Below are 20,364 nucleotides of genomic sequence, written 5' to 3'. Positions count from 1 at the left end.
TAGGGATTGTTTCTAACAAACAGGAAACAAGAGATACTGTCACATACCTATTTGTAACTACTAAGGACGCTGGCTCCAGTGTTCCTAAGAGCTCTTTTCTCTCCCTGTTGCTTTTTACATCGAAATCCGCCCCTTGGCACATGTGCTTCACCATCTTGGAGCAAAGTTATGATGTGCACAGATGACACCGAAGGTATCTACAGAAAACCTCCCAACCAAGGCACAGACCCACATGATTCCACCTCTCTTCTGGCAAACAGCCTAGCAGTTAACTGCTTTGGATGCTGGAAAACTATCACCTATCTGAAACAGAGCTTCTGTTCACGTCTAAAATCTCTACATGTTCTACATTTGTTACACCGCTCACATGGGCCTTTCCCCGCCCCTGTGAAATCTGTTCATAACTTGGGGTACACATTGGCTCCAATATTGGTCTAGAGGCTCAAGTGGACAATATTTCAAAGTCATGCTCCTACTGCCTTAAAACGTTACGCCGATACTTCATTTTCTAGAAACCGATCTTAGAATACCAGTAGTTAATGCACTTATCCAATAAAGAATAGATTATACAATTCCATCTTTCTGGCAGCACCTGAGAAATAGATAGCCCAGCTACAACTGAGCTGGTCCTGAATTCAGCTCTGTGCCTCATTTGTGGCCTGAAAAAAATTGACTGACCATCAGGAGTTGGAAGAGCTCTGCTTTAATTCCCAGTTCATGCCCAAGTCATCTATAAGGTCATGACCATAGTGCACAACGCATTCTAATCGAAATCACTGGATTTACAGGCCACAAGATTTTGCTGGCATAAGTTGTCAAGGAGCCTGATGTCCAAAAACCAATTTCATAAAACTCCTCATCCGTAGCCCCACACAGTCAGTCTCCTATTATACTGTTTAGAAAAAAAGCCTAACAACATTGGGGTTATTAAGATGGGAGCGTCCGCCAGATGTGCGGCGGTCCCGCACCACAGATTAGTATGTGACCGCCACCCTGGCAGTCGCATTTCGCAATCTTGACATTGCGGCGGGTGCTGCTAAGAGCAGCACCGGCTGCAATGCCAAAATGGCATGTTGTGCATTGCACAACGTGGCATGCACCGCGCGCTGCCTGCCACCTTGTGCATGGCAATGCCAAGTGCAGCCGTCCATCCCCCCGACCACCGCTATTCCCCGCCAGCCTTTCCATGACGGCATCGCCGCCATTGAAAGTCCTTTGCAAACACACATTCTAATATGGATGCCGGTGCCTGCTAGGCACCGCCACCATATTAAGGTCCCAGTCCGCCCGGCCGGCAATCGGAACGATTGCCGACCAGCAGAAAAGCGGCGGATGGACTTAACTTCCGCCGCGATACCCCCACCATAATTATATGGTGGGGGGTAAATCAAGTTGGGATGGCGGGCAGCTCGGCAGTGGTGATCCGCCCACCATCATAATGACCCCCATAGTGTTGAATTAATAACTCACCCACGCCACAAGTTTCTCTTTCAGCACCAAGAAATACATTTTAGTGAAAGTTGTGCTATACAAATATACTTGAGATTGACATTTAAATCATCATAAAATAGGTTCTACGGTTAAAGCACCTGCTGCAGAGTACAGTGTCTAAACCACATAGCACAGGTTTGTATACAAGTACATTTAACACTAGGTTAATGTTTTTAACCTGAAGGACACAATTTCTAATCCTGGTAAAATAGCTCAGTGGGTTATGTGCGTGCTGAAAATATCTGCACACAATTAGCAACGCATTCATTTAATTTCACACAAGTTTTAAATCAATATTTCCTTCTGCTAAGATTGATGAAATGAGTACTACTGAAATGCGTGGTAATTAACACTTATTAGTAGATGCCAAAAACAATTCAGTTTGTGATGTGTGCTTTTTAAATGGCTATTATTATATGTATACACACTTAAGCCTTTGTTAGTACATTACATAAAAAGTGCACAGAAGAGGTATGTTATTCTGCTCAGATATTTTAAAAACAAGAAACACTGTCTCTCATTCTTCTACTAACATCATAACATATCTGATTCACATTTTCTTTGTAAGTCATTGGCCATTTTAGAACTTGAAAAAGTAAATAGAAAATCTTACTACAGACATTGGGCCTCATTATGATGTCGGGCGGAAAGCCATCCTACAGCTCGTCGGAGGATTACCGCCCGACATCCGAGGTTTCCGTCTAACTGCTGTATTACGATATTGGTGGTCGGAGGAAAACCCACGGGGGAATACCGCTCTGCTTCCTATGGGCTCAAGGTCAGAAATGTAATCCACAAATGGCAGCGGAGCCTGACTCGGCTGTTATCGGGATTACAATTTCGCTTTCCGCCTGCCCTTTCATGGCAGTACGCTCGCCATGAAAAGGCAGTCGGAAAGTGATTTTGGGGGCCCTACGAGGCCCCCTCTTCCCCCTGGAACTTCACTATAGGGCCTGGGGGGCACCACAGGTGCCCCCCTAAACATCCTTGCACCATGTAGAATGCACAGCATGGTGCCTGCAACACCATGCAGTGATGTTTAAACTCTGCATTTTTTACATTGTGTCTTGTGCTGCGACCGGCAGCACAAGTTGCAATGGAAAAAATACAGGATCCGAATGCCTACATGGCGGTCAGATTGTAATCTGGGCAGTGGGACCCCCAACTCCTTGTCGGGCGGTCCCGCTTCCACTACGATCAGAATCCACTGTTGCAAACAGCATCGTAGAGATACCACATAAAGTGGGATTTGGATCAGCAACTTGCTCATAATTGGATGGCTCCCTTGTTCATTTTATTTCTCTGCTCCTGATTAGATGACTTTCCTCTCTATTCTTGTGTTTGTCCCACCTCTGGTGTAATATTGCTTTGCACAATTTTTTTATTGGACGAGTTTTATCCTTGCACTCTTGGCATCAGGGAACGATTTCTTCTTCTTTTTTCAGCCAGTTGTGATTTAGTACGACATGGCAGTGCATGCCCTGTTCCCCGCTGTCTCTTTTTCTTTCTTACTCATGAGCTCCTTAAGTACTCTTGGCTGTTTCCCTCACCTCTTGTCTTTCTCTTTCATCTTTGATAATATTGCCTCTTGCCCTCCAGGCTCTGTATTAGTAGGTCCCCTGACATCTGACGCCGAGCACTGCTGCAACGTGGTCTTTCTTACTTTTATTCTTTTTCACTCCACTCCCCCATTACCCAACATTCTCCTCTTGCCTGCCACTCTTAGATCACCACTAACAACTCTGTCAGTTCTTTTAAAATTGCACTGGCACTCTCAAACAAATAGTGTCGACCTGCCCACTTAGAGTTGTATTTTCTATTCTTCCAAGATGGCCACCATGTAGTGTGTAGACACATCTTGGAAGTATACTAAATAACTTTTGGCTGTCTTGGAACATTATATTAAATGGATGCAAGGGGGCTGCCATTTTGCTTTTACTGGCAATACGATGTCATCTTGGAAGAATGGAAAATGCAACTGCCTGCTGGCTGGACACCAAGGTAGGCAAAGGTAGTGTGGCTCGCGTTTAAAAGGGATGGCATAGCCAATATGACGAGCTGAGAGCATTGGGAAAGCGAGTCTGGTTGGCTTTGCCACTGCTTGTTTGTTTTATTTTATTTCTTACCTAACTAGTGATACTGCTGGTTTTATCTTTGTTTCCCAGATGAGCTGCTGAGTCTGGAGACAACTTGTTTCAGGATCCAGCTGAGCTTTCTTTGACTCCTGAGATCTGTCCCCACAAAAAAAACTTGCACAAAAGGAATTAACATTTATTACATGTTAACGCTAGGTCTGTGAAATTCTGTGCTCCTTTATTAGAACTCTGAGTCCCAAAATTTCTAATCCAAATTTTCAGGGTCGGATTGGCAACCAAAACCAGCCCTCGCAAACATGTTCACACTAGCACCACACCGCAAAAGGTCACAATTAGAATGGGGCAATGGGGGCATGGTTGGGTCATGGCACTCCATCCTGTTCTGAAAGCAGCCAACTAGTTTGCTAGCCAATAGGAGTGCCAGAACGGTCAGCCCTGTTCTGTGTATTCTGAGGAGCTTCCAGTTCTCTCTACTTTTACTCTGTTATGTCACATGACCTCCAGAAACCTGTCTGGGTCACTATTTGAGGCATGAAACAGTGACTGGCCTTTTTATTTGAAATAGTAAACATAGTCTTCCTGGACATCTGGAAAAAGACTATTTTATAACAGTGCTCCAGACACTTGCTTTTAAATGGAAATTATCTCTTGTTGATATGAAGGTTTTACAACTTCATATATTAAGGCAGTTGTAATAGCTGACTTGTAGTAGTACCTTAACATTTCAATTTCATATATTTTCAAGTTGTATGTGGTACCCTGTCTTGACTTGAATTGACAGCTATTATGCTTACATGTTTGGCTAACTTGAAAGGGTGATATGGAGTAAAAGAGCTGTTGTAGTTTGTATTTTACGAATGTATGATAAAGTACATTAGAGACATTTAAGCCATTTCTCAATTTTTGGTGTTTGCAAATATTTCAAAACATTTGAAATTAGTCGTCTTTATTCCGAATTAAACATTTTTCTATTACTGTAATTGACTTATTAGAAGGTTTACTTTTTTAAAAATGTTTTTGCTTGTTACCATCATCACCAAGCCTGGGTAGTATGTTTTTGTAGGGATATTAGTCATTTCCTGCATGTCGAGTCCTTTATTTTTATGTGCGACAGATGTTGAAGATTACCTCTTGTAACACAGCAGACGTTAGATGTTTTAGAGGACGATACATACACTGGAATGCAAATTAGCAGAAGTTTCAGATCCTCTGACTGTGTTTACATGCATAACACAACACGCCAATGTATGGCCTTCACCCATGCCAATGTTAGGGTTTTGTTGGATGTTCACAAATATGTGGTTATGTTTGGTTTGTAACACAAACTAACTTGTGACATATAAGCATATGTGGTAGCTCTTTCTGTCATTGTTGTGGACTCTCATAGTCTATGTAGATCATTGTCAGGGATTGACATTGATGCAAGCCAGTTTTCATTAGGTCCACAGTGTTTCATTCCAGTTCCACGTTGGTGTGGTTAGTCACAATTCTTTTCCACGATCCCTTTGAACCACCAAAAAGGAGAGTTACTTCTGTCAAGAGCAAGATTAAACCCTGTTCATGGATTAGAATGAGAAGGGGATCACCTCTAGTTAGTGGGGAAGAAGGGAAAGTGGTGCAAAATTTAAATCAAATTGAAGTGAATTTGCTTTAATGCTATGGCATTTCAGTATGCCCAAGTTCCAGGAGTACTCTTGTAAATCTTTGTGAATTTTAAATATTTGTTAGTGTCCAGCAGGAGAAAAGAGTCAGGAGCAGAGTAACAGAAAGAGCGGCAGAGGGAGAAAGAGAGAATGAGTGCAAGGGAGATACAAGCAAAGAGAAAGAGGGCTGTTTTTGTCAAAAGGTCAGTACCAACTGAATTACTAGATGCAATGATCACCCTCCACAGTGAAACCTGGGCGAGAGTAAAACTAAGTGATGGCAGCAGAGTACCAGCCAGAATAAATACACAGCACGGCCTAAAACAAGGCTGTGTTCTGGCACTGAGTCTATTCTATTTGTATGTAGCAGACATAACCAAAGACATGCTATCAGTTTAAAGTCATCCGCCTATCTTGGCCAAAGAGCCAATCCCTTATTTACAATACGCAGACGACATCGTGGTGTTGAGCCAAAGTCCGATTGTCCTGCAAAGTGCAAGAAACAACCTGTTAATCTACCTCAATCAGGAAAGTTTGGAGTTGAAGAAAAAAAAATATGAAGGTCGTACGCCTGGTGGATCCCAAGAAAAACAAGTCCAAATGGTTTGTAAATGGTGACCAAGTCGAAAAGCAAGCTTCGTACAAATACCTGGGCATAAAACTGGGGCGGGACATGACATATAAGGACCAGGAAATGGAATTAAGAGCTAAAGTACAATCACTAATCTTCCTCTTCAATCTGCTGAAGAAAAAATTGTGCTGCCCGACCTATACCCACCTCCTAAAACTGATGGCAGCACAAACATTACCTACCCTGTCATATGGCCTAGAAAAATGGGTAGTAAGGAGTCTGAGTTATTGAATGAGCTTCAGACCAAGGTATATCAGGCCGTCTTTAGTCTCCCCAAGTCTGCATCCATGCACAGGTCCAGCTAGAATTTGGTCTCGAGAACCAGAAATTCAAAAGCATGAATTCCTTTGTGAAGCTGTGCCATACATTCCGATCATCTGAACCCGGCTCATTGAACAGCTTATGCTGGGGAGATATCAAAGCTCAAATGGACAAAGAAATATCCAACACCTGGGGTGCTTACTTGAGAAAATCTTTAGAGGAACTGGACATTCAACCAGCGTGGGATAGCATGGAAGAAAGAGCAAAATTCAACAAGGTTTGCAACAATTCCGCAAAGAAGAAATCCCCCTTGGAAGACAAAAAAATCTTGGCCAAACGACGACATGCATGGACAGTGATAAACTCCTACACACACGTAAAGCCTCAAGCTTATCTAGCAGCTCACTTTCGCACTGAGATAAAAAAAAGAGCTTCATCCAATATCGTTTAGAAATGCATGACTTGATGGATCTTCTGCCATCATGGAAAAGCAAGCAACAAGCAGCAAACTGTTGATTATGCGGTTATTTTAATGAAAGAATAACTCATTTGTTGTGTGCATGCCCTGCAGTTAAGGATCTAAGGAAATCTTTTTAAAAACAATTTTTAATGAGCTAAACATTCGCACATGCAGACAAGCTGTGACCTGCTGGATGGAGGGCTCATCAATATCTCGTCTTGCCGAGGCGTAAAATATTTTATATAAATGAGAAATCTCCGCTGGCAAGCTGACTCAGAAAATAAGAGTAGTAGCCGAAGGAACAGTTTTATCTAAAAAAAAGTGCACCAACGCAGAAATATTGGATAACGTTTTTATGGTATGTATTGCATCTTAATTAACACTATATATTATGGCCTCACTAAGGAAACAGATAAAGTGGACCATACTTTAAAAGGGTTTTAGTATTTATATTGTTATATAATTAAGGGATTTAGGCACTATTCATAACTGGATACATCTACGCCAGGTTTTGAAGTAGAATTAAATATTTGTATCCGTTCAACAGGAGCCAATTGTCCTGTACTTTGTGTTTTTAAGGTTTAAAAAAATGTTTGTTTGGGTTTTAATTAACCAAACAAATAAATAAATAAGGATTGAAAATTGAAAAGGTCAGTACTGTAACGCAATGCAATGTAATTTATTAGAATGACAGGCCAGACAAATTTTGCCAAAGCAGGGTGTGAAATTCATGAAAAATTGCTTTCTCTTTGATAGAGATTGTTTCAGTTTCCAGTCTATGTGAATGTTCATGATTTACGCACTGTGTCTCTTTTTGAGACATCTATAGACATATTTTGGTACTCTGTGTGCTGTTCCTGGTAGATTACCTTGATGATTTATTACCTTGCAGAATATGGTGAAGTATGAGTCCAGAATGTCTTTGTTAGCATGGCAGTAGAGAATAAAGTGTCCCTCATTACTTGCTTTGTCCAGGTCAAACTTTGGCAGATCTTGCCCAATTTCCCTTTATGATTTTATCTGTGCCAGCCAGTCTCTATTTTTAGCAAGGGAGCAGTGTGTTTTGGAGAGCAGTCATCTATGCTGTGGCAGTTTTTATGGTTTGTGTTTTTAGCACAATGAGTTAGTTCTTCTTGTACTATTTTAGGAGGGCTGTTCCATAGCACTTTAGTGAGTCTTTGAAGGCCCCTGGCTATTTTTTTGAAAACCTTCCTTAATGCAGCACCACTATTCGGATATTTTTGACCTCCTGTCTGCTTTCGTTGCACACTCACTACGGTGAAGTAGTATTCAACATAGGTAGCTGATAAGTGGATTTAGTATACATTTTGGCGACAGAAGAATGTTAGATATTTTTAAAGCCTTAGAAGGCAATGAGTGCATTTTCTTTGGGTGTTACTACTGACAATTTACAAAAGAATGGTTTGCTGTCCTTACCATTGGGTTAGTGTGAATCCATTAAACACAATTACTGGTACTAGCAACCTCTCTAACTAGGTCGAATCCTACCAGATAGTGCACATGCTGTCTGCTGCAAGACACTTCGTCTGCTTAACATTGTTTGGCTTTACTGTACTATAATGTGCTTGCTTCTTATTGGTTGCTTTATGTGGGCTTTCCTCCCTCTTTTTTTGTTTGTCTCACCCCTGGAGTAACGCCAAAGTACTTGTCTGCTTCCACTGCTCACTTTTGGAGCACTACATTTTTTCTTGGTTATCAAGAACTACATGAGACTGCATGTGTGGTGCAGCTGTCTCCGTAGTGGACTTTTCTTCTCCCCTCTATACTGCCCTGTTTCACCCATGTGCTTCTGTACCCTACCCATACTCATGTTGCTCTTTCTCTCTTGTGTGCTTCTGTACTGTTTCGCTCACCTCCTTGTTGGTTTCGTTCTTGCGCTTCTGTGCCCCCTGCTTGTCACTGTTTCTTTTATTCATCAGTGTGGCTCTGTGCCGCCCCTGTTATTTTCAATGTTTTTCTCTCGAGCATGTGCTTCTGGGCTCCCCGACTCCTCTATGTTGCTCTCGCACATCCGTGCGCTTTTCCCTGAACACCTCAACATTGCTTTCTCACCTGTCACGCCGCCGCGCGACGGAGAACGCGCTTTAAATTAATACAATTTTTAACATTGAAAGTTGGGAAATTGTATTGTAATTTAAAGTGGCGAGCTCAATAAATTGCTCAATAATTATTAGTGGGGCAATGCCCCACTGCCCAAATGGAAAAACTGCCACTGCCTGTGTGCTTCTCTCTCCTCCCTCCAGGTTGCTTCAATCACACCCCCTGCCTAACCCCTGTTAAACATAAAACAAAAAATGCTATGATGCGATGCATCATCTTTTAGGCATCTGCATACTTTCAACACAGGTGCAGGTGCTTACAAAATTAAACGGGCGCGTGCACCTTAAAGAAAGAAAACAAATCTTTCTTTCATGCTGTAGAGCATTGGTAAGGATACCCGACAGCATGAAGAAAAAGCATTGCTAATGTCAATAAGTCTCAAAGGCGAGACATACTGGCTGTGCCAATACCTTATTTCTATCGTTCCACGTGGATATCATTTAGGAGTTGCCAGGGGTCACAACTGTGAACTGTGGCTTATCCTTTGTGACTCCTGCCACTTTGTTTTGCAACCCCTGGTCTCAGAGCTGGCAAAATCAGTGTCAACTTCACAGTTGCCAACTTCTTATGCCCATTTCCTATCAAACTAATAGTAAATAATATCCTATTATTCACTATTAGTATAATAGAAATGGAGCACAAGGCCCTGGAACAAGACCTTCACTGGCAGCTAAAGTAAGTAAAAAAACTACTTTTAAATGTATGTTGTGTGCATGCTTGTGGGTGAGTGTGTTTGTGTGAGAGTGACAGCATGCTTATGTGTAAACGTGTGTCTATGTGTAAGCATGTGCAAGTGAAAGTCAGTCAGGGGTAATGAGCGACAATAAGTGACGCTGTGTGTTAGTGAGTGAGTATAAGAGAGTCAGAGTGAGAAAGAGTAAATGTGATTGCACGTTATTAAAAATTGTTGAGTGAGAATGAATAAGTAAGAATGAGAGTGAGGGAGTGTTAGAAAGAGCGAGTGAGAATAAATGTGAGTAACAAAGAGTGAGAGTGAGTGTAACTGAGTGAGAATAAGTGAGCACAAATAAGTGAGAATAATGTCAAAGGGTTAGAGTGAGAGTGAGTGCAAATGAAGGTGAGCAAGTGAGAAAGTATGAGTGGGTGAGAATAAGAGTGAATGCGAGAGAGAATGAGTGCATACGAATGAACGAGTAAGAACCTGTGAGAAGAAGTGAGAGGGAGTTAGAATGAGGGAGTAAAAGTGAGACTGAATACGAGTGAGTGAGAAAGTATAAGTTAATCAGAGTAAGATTGAGTGAAAGGGAGAGTGAATGTGTGAGAGTGAGTGAAAGTAAGAGTGAATGAGAATACATGAGTGCTTGTGAAGGCAAGTGAATGAATGAGAGTGAGTGAATGAATGTAAGCTTGCATGAGTAAAAATGTGGTGTTAGGCTTGCAAGTCTGCCTTTGGCCCTAGTATACCGGAGGTAATTCTTGGCTTCTAGAGGCAACCATGGCAAAATATTGGCACTAGCATACTGGAGAAAGTTCTTAACACGACAGGCACCAGTAACAAAATACTGGTACTGGCATACTGGAGGTTATTTTTTCATGGGTGACCATGGTAAATTACTAGTACTAACATACTAGAGCCACATTTTGGCATATGGGGCACCCATAGAAAAGGTTGGTGCTAGCACACTTGAGGAAATTCTTAGCATGGGGTACCTTTTTCAAAATATTTGTAGCACATTGAAGGTACTACTTGTCATAAGGCTGGACAACTTGCCCTGACATACTAGATGAGTTTTGTTATAAGATTCACATATGATATATATATATGCACCATGTATAACAAAATTCTGGAAAAGGCATACAATATTTCCTTTTTTAATAAGGGGCATCCATGGCATATGAGTGGTACACAAGACAAATGCTGGCACTGGCACAATGTAGCTAATTTTGACAAATGGGGTCAATGTATGGGAAACATCAGATTATATTGGCTTGACACACCAATGACAAGACTAGAACATTTTAAGAAGCGTCGTTTCAGAGCCTTTGACTCCAAAGAAACATTTATGTGAAAATTATTCTTTAAAATGCAGAATTTGACCCCATGTTTTTTCAAGATGTTTTAAGGGAGACTCTGGTGACCCTTCCATTGATACTATTTGGGTATGTATTATGCCCCACTTCTTTCAGCAATTACGGCAGCACCCAAATATAGGTGGTATCAAAAATAGACTTTTGTCAGTGATATGTTATATTAATCATGCAGTTCTGATCAAACTTCAACAATGCCCATTGTTGTGAAGTCATCAGGGTAAAGTCGAGTGACACCACTTTCTCGAAAAAATTGGGATATTTGGTCATATGATGTCACTTTCTTTGAAGCCATTAGGTTAAAGGGTGTGGAATTTTGGTGAATTGATGTTGCCACTTAAAAAGCTATTGTAATTCGTACTGGGTAAATGACAATACATTTTACAAATAAAGTGTAGTCGATACTGGCACCTTGTATAAATATTACATGTGTTTACAATGCCTTATATAACAGAGTTACACAGTTCGAGTGTCACTACCCCTTGTTAGTCATCAGCTGCTTTCAGGTACAGCTCCTAATGGGTGAGTGACATGAATACTGTATTTATACAGCTGAGAACTTAATATCTATTTCCAAAATGTAACTTCTCTGTATATTTAAAAAAACATATTGTACATATCCAAGAGCTATTCCCAATTTCCCCGTATATTATGTATATATTTTGCCACAGCCTCTTACCACCTGGAACTAGTACAATCGAAATGTGTTAACTTAAGTTGTTCATCTCTGAGTACACTGCCTTTTGTAAAGCTTGCTGGCACCCAATATGTTTTGTCTGTGTAAAACTGCAAATAAATACATGTAGAAATATATATATACATTTAAAAATGAATATATATATATATATATATATATAAATAAATAAATGTAAATTAAATGATACAAAAGAAAAGGGGAAATTACGTGTGTGGGTAAATATCTGTTATTGTGGCAATATCAATGCAGGAAGATTCTAAACAATATTGTGGGTGTCCGTGTGCTCTTTTGTGGTCCGAAATGCTAATAATCACGGCGTTTACTGCATTTTTTACCGTTTGGTTTCTGGCTTCACTCGTGGCTTTTCTGCACGTCTGCATCAATACCTCTCCCAGGATCTAGGCCACTATCGACGAATGACTGGTGATGTGTTTTGTACTTGCTACCATGTATTGCAGCAACGCAACTGTGATTAAACAATTGGTAAATTGAGGCGAAAATCAATTCTGGAAAAACATAATTACTGGGTTCGTTGTGAGGGAAGCCTGCCCCACTTCACAGAATAATGCTTTTCAGGGCTGAATTTGAAGGCTGGGTCTGCAACCCTTCCCTGTTTCTTCTGGGTCGAATTTGTTTTAAAGTCACTCAAGTCATTTTTTTCCAGGGAGAGGAGTATCTTTCTTTAGTGTGCAGGACAGAGCTTATAACAGCCAGATGAGCTTAAACAAAAGTAAGTAGCGAATGCTGTTAAAGGAGGAAGGGTATTTCAACTACAACAAGAGGGATCCGAATCTATGCCAGACAAATAAAGACTAGCAAACATGACATCAACAGCACTGCAAGATCCCCGTGAAATGAATGTGTTAATTCGTCACCATCAGGGCTTCATTTGTTAATGAACTGAGTACAGAAGTAAAAAGAAATGTCCTAAGAGCGCCCCATTGTTGCTTCCGAATGCTGGCGTTTAGGAATACAAGGTTGCCTATTCTTGATTCCATCTCACATCGCATTCTACTACCACCCTACACATCTTGAGTCCTTATCTCACTCTTGCAGGTTAATTTTCATTCCTGCTTTCTCCCTAAATCACTGTTTTGCTACCATTCTCTTTCTCCTCAATTCTTTATTTCTTTTTTTGGTTTCTCTTTCTCTTTGTCAAAATCTGATGATGCAAAATAAGTCCCTGTCTCCAAGAACAAGTGCCCACCACCTATAACCACTGGCAAGAAATAAACACTTCAACTCGCAGTATGTGTGTTGTCACTTATGGAACTATGGGGCAGATTTATGAGCCCCTTGCGCCACTTTTGCGTCACTTTTAACATGGGAAAAGTGACGCAAAAGTGGCGCAAGGGGCTCATAAATCTGCCCCTATATGTTCAAAAAACGCAACCTAATGAGATGGGATAAGAAGAAGACAGGTTAACTATACCATCCTCCTTAAATACATACATAATGCATATCACAATGGCATAACAGGATAGAAGGGGGAAAGAACTGGCTATGGAAGTGGTCCATTCATCAGAGAAATAAACTTATTTGTGGAAGTGGAACCCTCACCCACGATTTGTGGCGCATACTTCATCATAGGTCCCTTGCATGTCGCACCCACATTCAAGGCAGACTTCTGCACCAGTTCAACCTTATTGTTCAACCTTTTCAGTTGTATTTACTCAAAAACATATTTGAGGAACGCATATAAACATTTTGCTTCTCAATTTCTCTTCAACAGCTGTGTGCCCTGGGGTTGCATATTATACCCAGTTTATATGTTTGAGAATGCTTGTGCTATAATTATATCTCTCTTTTGGCCGACTCACATCCTAGATTGATATGGTATTATTTAAGAAAGCCTACCAGTCTGTACTCTAGACGTCCTTGGAGTTTAATTTTACGAGAATCACCCAATTCTACATGCTCTGCGCAATATATGGGTATTTACTTCTTTAGCTAAGGACAATTACAAGGTGTGCCTGCTTTTCTAATGCCTGCTTGCAAACACATTACCAAAAATGAATTGTAGATTTGATTAGAGAAAGAGACTCTGCTCTGGTCTCAATAAAGCAAATTCTCACCTTGAGAAATATGGATCCTGCAAACTGTTAAAGTCCGTCTACTTTCTTGTATATTATCAGTTGATTTCACCGTAATCCTTATAAATAGGAAAACGAGGCTTTAGAGGGGAAGAAACCTGAGTGAAAAGTAAGAATGTTAGATCCACGGAACTAACAAACGAAATACAATAAATCGTATTTTGAAGACCCCAAGTCCGTCAAGTTTGATTCCTTTACTACTATTTTTAGTCAATTTTGCAAATGCTAATTATTTCAGGTAATTACCTTTGGAGCCCAAAAACCTTTTTCAAATAACCTTTGCTACTCATATTCACATCACATTGAATGTCTCCAAGTTCATATTACTCATATCTTGATCTGAGTTCTGTTGCAATGAGTGCTTGAATATTTTCATATTATGTGCGCCACAAATAAGTATGAGTAGCAAATGCCGCCTCAGTGGCCATACTTTTATAGCAAAATTCCTGAACTAAACAAAATGCACAACATTACCAATGATAAAGGGATTGAGGATTTAAGGTTATCCCTTGTAATCTAATGGTCCCTCCCCTCAGTGAAACATTGTACAATATTTAATTTGATTGATTTACTTTCGTTTTTCATATATCATTTCTCATTTCTAAGGCTTTGTCTGAATATGAACTGTCTCTAAATCCCAGTTTTTTGGTGGTAAAAATGACTTAATCTAACAAACGTATAAACAGATTAGATTTACCAAATGCTGCAGTTTTTTAACATTGCTGCCTGCATGTACGAAGTTCAAAAGGAGACAACGCATTCAAAAGTGAGCACATTTAAGAATTATAATCCAATTTTCGTGCATTTGCGCTATTTCTAAAAAAAAAGTTGTATCCTTTCATTTCTTAATGTTTATAATCTCTTGTATGGTTTTATGAAAGATGAACAATAAGTGTGGGTAGTATGTCCGTTCAATAGTCTTTATTTGCTCATAACAATGAACAAATTCAAAAAATACATTATACATTATGTAGTTTTTTACAATCAGAGATTACAGAGAAAACATCACACATCAATTAGCACACATTTAAAAGCACAATGGAATATAATTTATATCTACATTTTGCAAATAATACGAAATTGCTTTATGAGCACCCATGGAGGTTAACATTCATTTAAATACTGTTACCAATCTCAGCAGGACTAAAAAAGAAATATTCTTATGAAGCATACCTGCTCCTCAATTTAATAGCAGACAATATACAATTAAGGACAGGGAAACAAGTTGTGTGAGTGTTTAAGCATTTAAAAACGATCAGCCCCTCTTGGTGCGATGTAAAGTGCCTGTGCTTTAAAAGTGGTAGTAAAAAACTTCTTCTCAAGCTGCTATAGAGAGTGAAAAAGGGCACTGTCATTTGAGGCGAGGAGTTATTACATGGGCATCCTGGTAGAGATTCAAACCCGGAGCCAGAGTTAGGGAAAGCAACCAAATAATTAATTGAAAGTAACCTGAGCCTCGTGAGGAAAACCGGAGTTCAGGCTTTCTACCCAGATTAGATACTGCTTCAATCCATGTGTTGTGGAAATTTGCAAATAGTTGAGAACTGAATTTAAATGGCTTGATTTCACATTTCTAGTCTCTTCATTCATCATAAGAAAATTGTCATTAATGATGGGCTTGGTTAAAGGACTAATGCTATCTAGAAATTCAAAAAGATTGGTCAGGTCCAAATCATTAAAGCTTTTCCTGATATGTGCCAGTCAAGGGATAGAGTATCTATTGTCCAACTTCAGACAGTCGCTTATAACGTCTCTCGAAAACATGCTTGTGGGGTACACCAAATTTTATCCCAGGGTAAGTGGGGGGTCATTTTAACTTTGTGTTCCAAATAGCCCGTACCCAAATCACTTAGGAGATAAAGCTTGGGGTTGATTTAGGGATGGCCACTGGCAGAGTAACTTGTTTTCAAAGGCCTGCCTTCTAGCTGGCTCTTCATTACCCCACACTCCAGCTCCATAGGTTCCCACTCTCAGATTTATATATCTGGACCATCTCTTTAATTGGCTTGTGCCCCAGTTTTTTTGTGAATCTAAAGATAGATTTACAAAGTACTCCCATTTTCTCAGTTCTCTGGTTAGTAATGCCACTCCATGACAAATTTGCTTCAAACTGGATACCTAAATAATTGAAATATAAAACTTTAGTGGTCAGGGTCTCACCAATAAAATTGGATTTACTGTCAGTGGTTTTTGGGCTACAAGTTTAAATAAATGATTTTTGGTGATTTATATTTAAACTTAGGTTTGTGATAAAACTGTTGAAATGATTAAAAATGTTTTGGAGCCAATTGCTGTTTGTGAAATTAAAATTGCATCATCCGCTCATAGAAGCAGTGGGTCTGGTTGAGAGGGTAGTGTGTCAAAATGTGCTCTACAGAAATACTGCCTATCATAAATATTATGTCCTAAATATTGTTCAACAAAATATTGTCCAGGTGGGTGTAGATTTTCTATTATGTACTTCAAAGGTGTGATAGCTATACAAACAATATTTAAGAAAGGAGATATTCTGACAACGACATTCTCTCCCACACCGAAATGAGTGACGGTTCAAATTACTGCCCTCAATATAGTATTGTTTCGAGCCACATCTTCATTGCACCTTCATCAGTATAAGCTTGTAAAGACATGTAGGAAAGACTAATGTTTGAAACATACATGAAGTTAGATGCATACCTCTGATTAAACATTTTACTTAAACAACATTGGTAGCATGCACGTTTGAACAGTAATATTGTACATGATTGTTATATTGATCATCTACTCAATACCAACACTTCTGGGTAAACCACCTATAACGCACAACTTAAAATACGTATTCGCAGACACTTGTGAACTACACTCTGCTTATCGCTCCCCATTGACATAGATTTCATAGTGACTGAATGCCAAAAATCTGGTATCCTTGTTTTTCTATTTTCAACTTTCTGCTTTGGATCACTTTTATCCCACGCTGACATAAAGAGTTTCTTTTTATACAACTTTACAACATTAGGAGATACTAGCAGCACTTGTGCAGGGGAAAACAAAATCCATCCTCAAACTTTTGAAACCTTAATTTGCTTTTGGCTCACCACCAGCGCAGTCATGCAGATTGTCATGTAGGAGGCGCTGAATTCATTTTGAAGAAGTAATCGAAGTTGACTGTCTCGCCTACGCTGTTTCGCAAACATGCCCGCAAACAAAAATTGGATATGCATGTTGGTTTCGATTTTGAATTCCATTTGAAAATGCCCTTGCCATGTCAGAACGAATGGAGACACCTTCACGGACTGTTGACTACGCCTCGGCAAAGCTTTGCAATGAACCACCAGACCAATGACGGGCCCCAATGCAGATACCTTAATAGGCATCCCATTTGCAAGGTCATCGGAATATTTCAAACACCTCTCAACCCTCATTAGTTTGCTGGTTTTTACAAGCGTCTCCTTATCTTTTGTAAGTTTTGCAGCAAACAGTCCTGGGAAAAATTCTCTGAACCGATGACATGTTTTGCTCGCCGGTCAGCCTCTGGTAATGAGCCGCCGATTGGTGAGTCTGTCACATTCACAGGCAAGATATGTTTGCATTAACCTTCCCTTGTGGCGAAGTTCATCTTTTATCCAAGCAAAACTTCAGCTTTTTGAATGCAAATCTCATTATTTCTAATAGGCTGCAATTAGGGTCTCCAAGCTGTTGGTCGCAGTTGTTCGGAACAGGGAAAAGGGCAGTATCCAAGAATAAGAATCATCTGTTGTGCTTTCGCTCTCTCGCCTCATTCCCTCTCATCTTTTGCTCACTTTTATTAGCCATGAAAGGCAAAACAGAGTGTCTCTATAATCATGGACTTTGAGTAACATGGATGTGTTTGTTCCAGTCAAAAACCTAACCAATCCCTACCTTGCACATATTTTGTGCCAGGTTCTAGCAATACATGTATGTAGAAATGTATTGTTGCAAAATGTATGCCAACATGAAGCCTGAATATTCGTTAATAGAATTGTTAAATTGTATGTAGCTAGAGATTTTGAATGTGCTGTTTGTTTAAGTAATTATTAATGTTAAAGACACAGTTCTAATAGTTCCAAACTGACAACTGGATATTAAAGCTCAGACAACAGATGGGGAAATGTTTCTTTAAAGGACATTGAAGGTTCCTTTCACCGCCGCTTCTACAAGAGCAGACAGCAGCTATTCTCGTTAATTAACCAAGACCTCTTCGGAAGTCACACCATTCAGTTGAAAAGGACTTAGCCGGTCAACTCCATTAAAATGTTGATATACTTTTTTTCGACAAACTGTACCTAATATTTTCTCTGTGATTCACACCTTTCTTTTCTCTATTTTTTTGTCGGCCGAATTTCATTCACACGATGAGAATTGAGTGAATAATTCATAGATTGTCCACACTTTGGCAATTTAAGGAACGTTTCCGGAAAATACAGTTTTCATCTCTGTGGTAAGCATTGTCCAATTTTTCTGTCGTGCAGCATTCCATTAAAAAACCTACATTTCTAAGTTGCACTGGGATAGCCCGTTGCTACCATATTCATTCATTTTAGAACACTTTCTAAAGACACCTAATCCAAGAAACCACCTACCCGCAGCATTCAGCTAAGAATTTAAATTGTCGTCCCACAAATACCGGAAGATGGTTTAAGGGGAGGCGAAGAAGGCTTTGAATCACCTGTGTGGTGCAAATACTGAAAAAAGAAAATAACGCTGACAGCATGGATCTTTCTAAAATAATTCTGAGCAGCCACTGACCATGTAAATATCATAGAAATGCCGATTTGTTTGCCATCTTTAGTACATACAGCACAAGTGTGAAATACAAGCTAGCAGCATCTGGTTAAAATGTAATATTAACAAAAGGTCACAAATTAAATGCATGGGCTATTTTGTTTTCTTAGGAGCCAGTGCAGAAGTATACTTTCTGACCTGTTTCAATGCGACATGCAGCCGTGCAAGTAATTACTGTTGTTGACAAAGATGTCTTTTGGTCAACTGTAAAATGTGACGTTACTTTGTTCTTTTTTAAAATACAAATATTCACTTTATTGGGGCAATTTTTCAAATTGCTTTTGCCTTCTTCCAGAGGAAAAGCCGCACGCAGTGAGCACAATTGTGATGGTGTTTTCTTAGCTGCTTTTGGGAAAGTGGGCGAGACGGTGTTTATTTTATTTTAATTATAATGTTTTATATCATGTATTACAGGGTATTATTTGCACTCTTTTCCACATGAAACAAGATACATTCAGCTCTTAGAACTTGGAAACTAAGTCAAAAGAAAAGTAGCAAGTGAAATGCATATTTTTTCACAATTAATTGAGTCCCCGAAATGGTTGAAGGTTGCAGGGCGAAAAGTTTATTTCGGACAATTATGTAACATTAAGAAAAATGTAAATTATTATTTTCTATAAAAAAATAAATTGCCAACCTTTTCAAACCATATTTATTTAAAATACTGATTTTATTTGTTCAATAAAAAATACTAAATTAAATTCACGTTTATTTGTGACTAGGATTAGAAATGCATATAAATTGTTACTTACTTTAACTGCAAGTTTTCTCTATCGTCATGCAAAGAATATACTGCTGTCTTTAAAGTACAACACACGGTAGTAGGGTTTCTTATTTTTTTCAACAATGTGTTTTTGCAATGTTTATTTCAGATATTTACATATAATATTCAGTGTCACACGTGATAAGGAGTTTATGCTTTCGTTTTGGGAAACAATATGTGACATTAACTCTGAAATATGAGAAAGGAAAAAAACAAAAAGAAAAGAAGAAATTGCATCCGGACTTTAAAATATAATGAGACCAGAGGGATCCCAGAGTTTCCAACTCTGGTTCAGCCATCTATGTCGAGAGAGGGATTTTGACATTTCATGATCAATTAGCAAGATGGAATTCCATTTTGTGCAACAGTTTCAGTCATTTGCTGGGGATACAGGAAAAGAAAAAATGTGCTAGAGACCTAAACATTATTTGTGCATCATTCTGTATATCATAAAAACTAAACATTGAGTAAAATTGAATTATGTAAATGGACAAAAGAAAATGTAAGAATATCTTTAATGGAAAAAGTATGGGCATGTTCAACGTTGCATGAATAATAATGAAAAAAGTCTTGCAAAAATGTTAACGGGTCACATAGTCTCTTTCCTTTCTAAGTCCTGCACTGGACAATCCCACTTATGGGTATTTACTTAACACTTTAATTGCAGAAGAACTTTAAAAGGAGTAAAGAGTAAAATGCGAGCTATGGTGATACTTTTGACCCACTTCCTACACTTATTTAAAGTGGCTGCATCTGAAAGTAATTGAATAATTCATTTGAATTATTTTATGATTAACTTTCCTATCGAATTGTTAATCTCTATGGTGTAAAACCTCAAGCATGGAAGCACCATGCATTAGTTATTTGCTACAAACCATATACTTATAAAAACAATAACATAAGTCATACAGAGGTACAGGACAGCCAATGTTTCAGTGGGAACCAAAATGTAACATAGGAAAATAAATCATATTAGAGGTCACATTTCACACACCGAGCCATCGTAAATAATGAGAGAGCCTCAACATCCCCTTGGTGGTTTGAGAAGTCAGAGAGCGCTCTCCCAGAAACGAGGTTCAAGAGGAAATGGGGTCAAACGTTGCATTTGCAGCAGACATTTCAGAATGAATGGGGTTCTGCACGCAGGTCTGATCGAATATCAACAACATATTGTAAAACTCCAGAGGCCGAGCCTGTAACCGGAAACAATATTTCTCCACAGGGCTGAATGATTTATGTGCTTGTAAGAAATGTTCAGGCCCGCTAAAAACATTGAG

Source organism: Triturus cristatus, chromosome 6 (genome assembly GCF_964204655.1).
Source record: "Triturus cristatus chromosome 6, aTriCri1.1, whole genome shotgun sequence".
Lineage (NCBI taxonomy): Eukaryota > Metazoa > Chordata > Amphibia > Caudata > Salamandridae > Triturus > Triturus cristatus.
Note: the sequence above shows the minus strand (reverse complement) of the source record.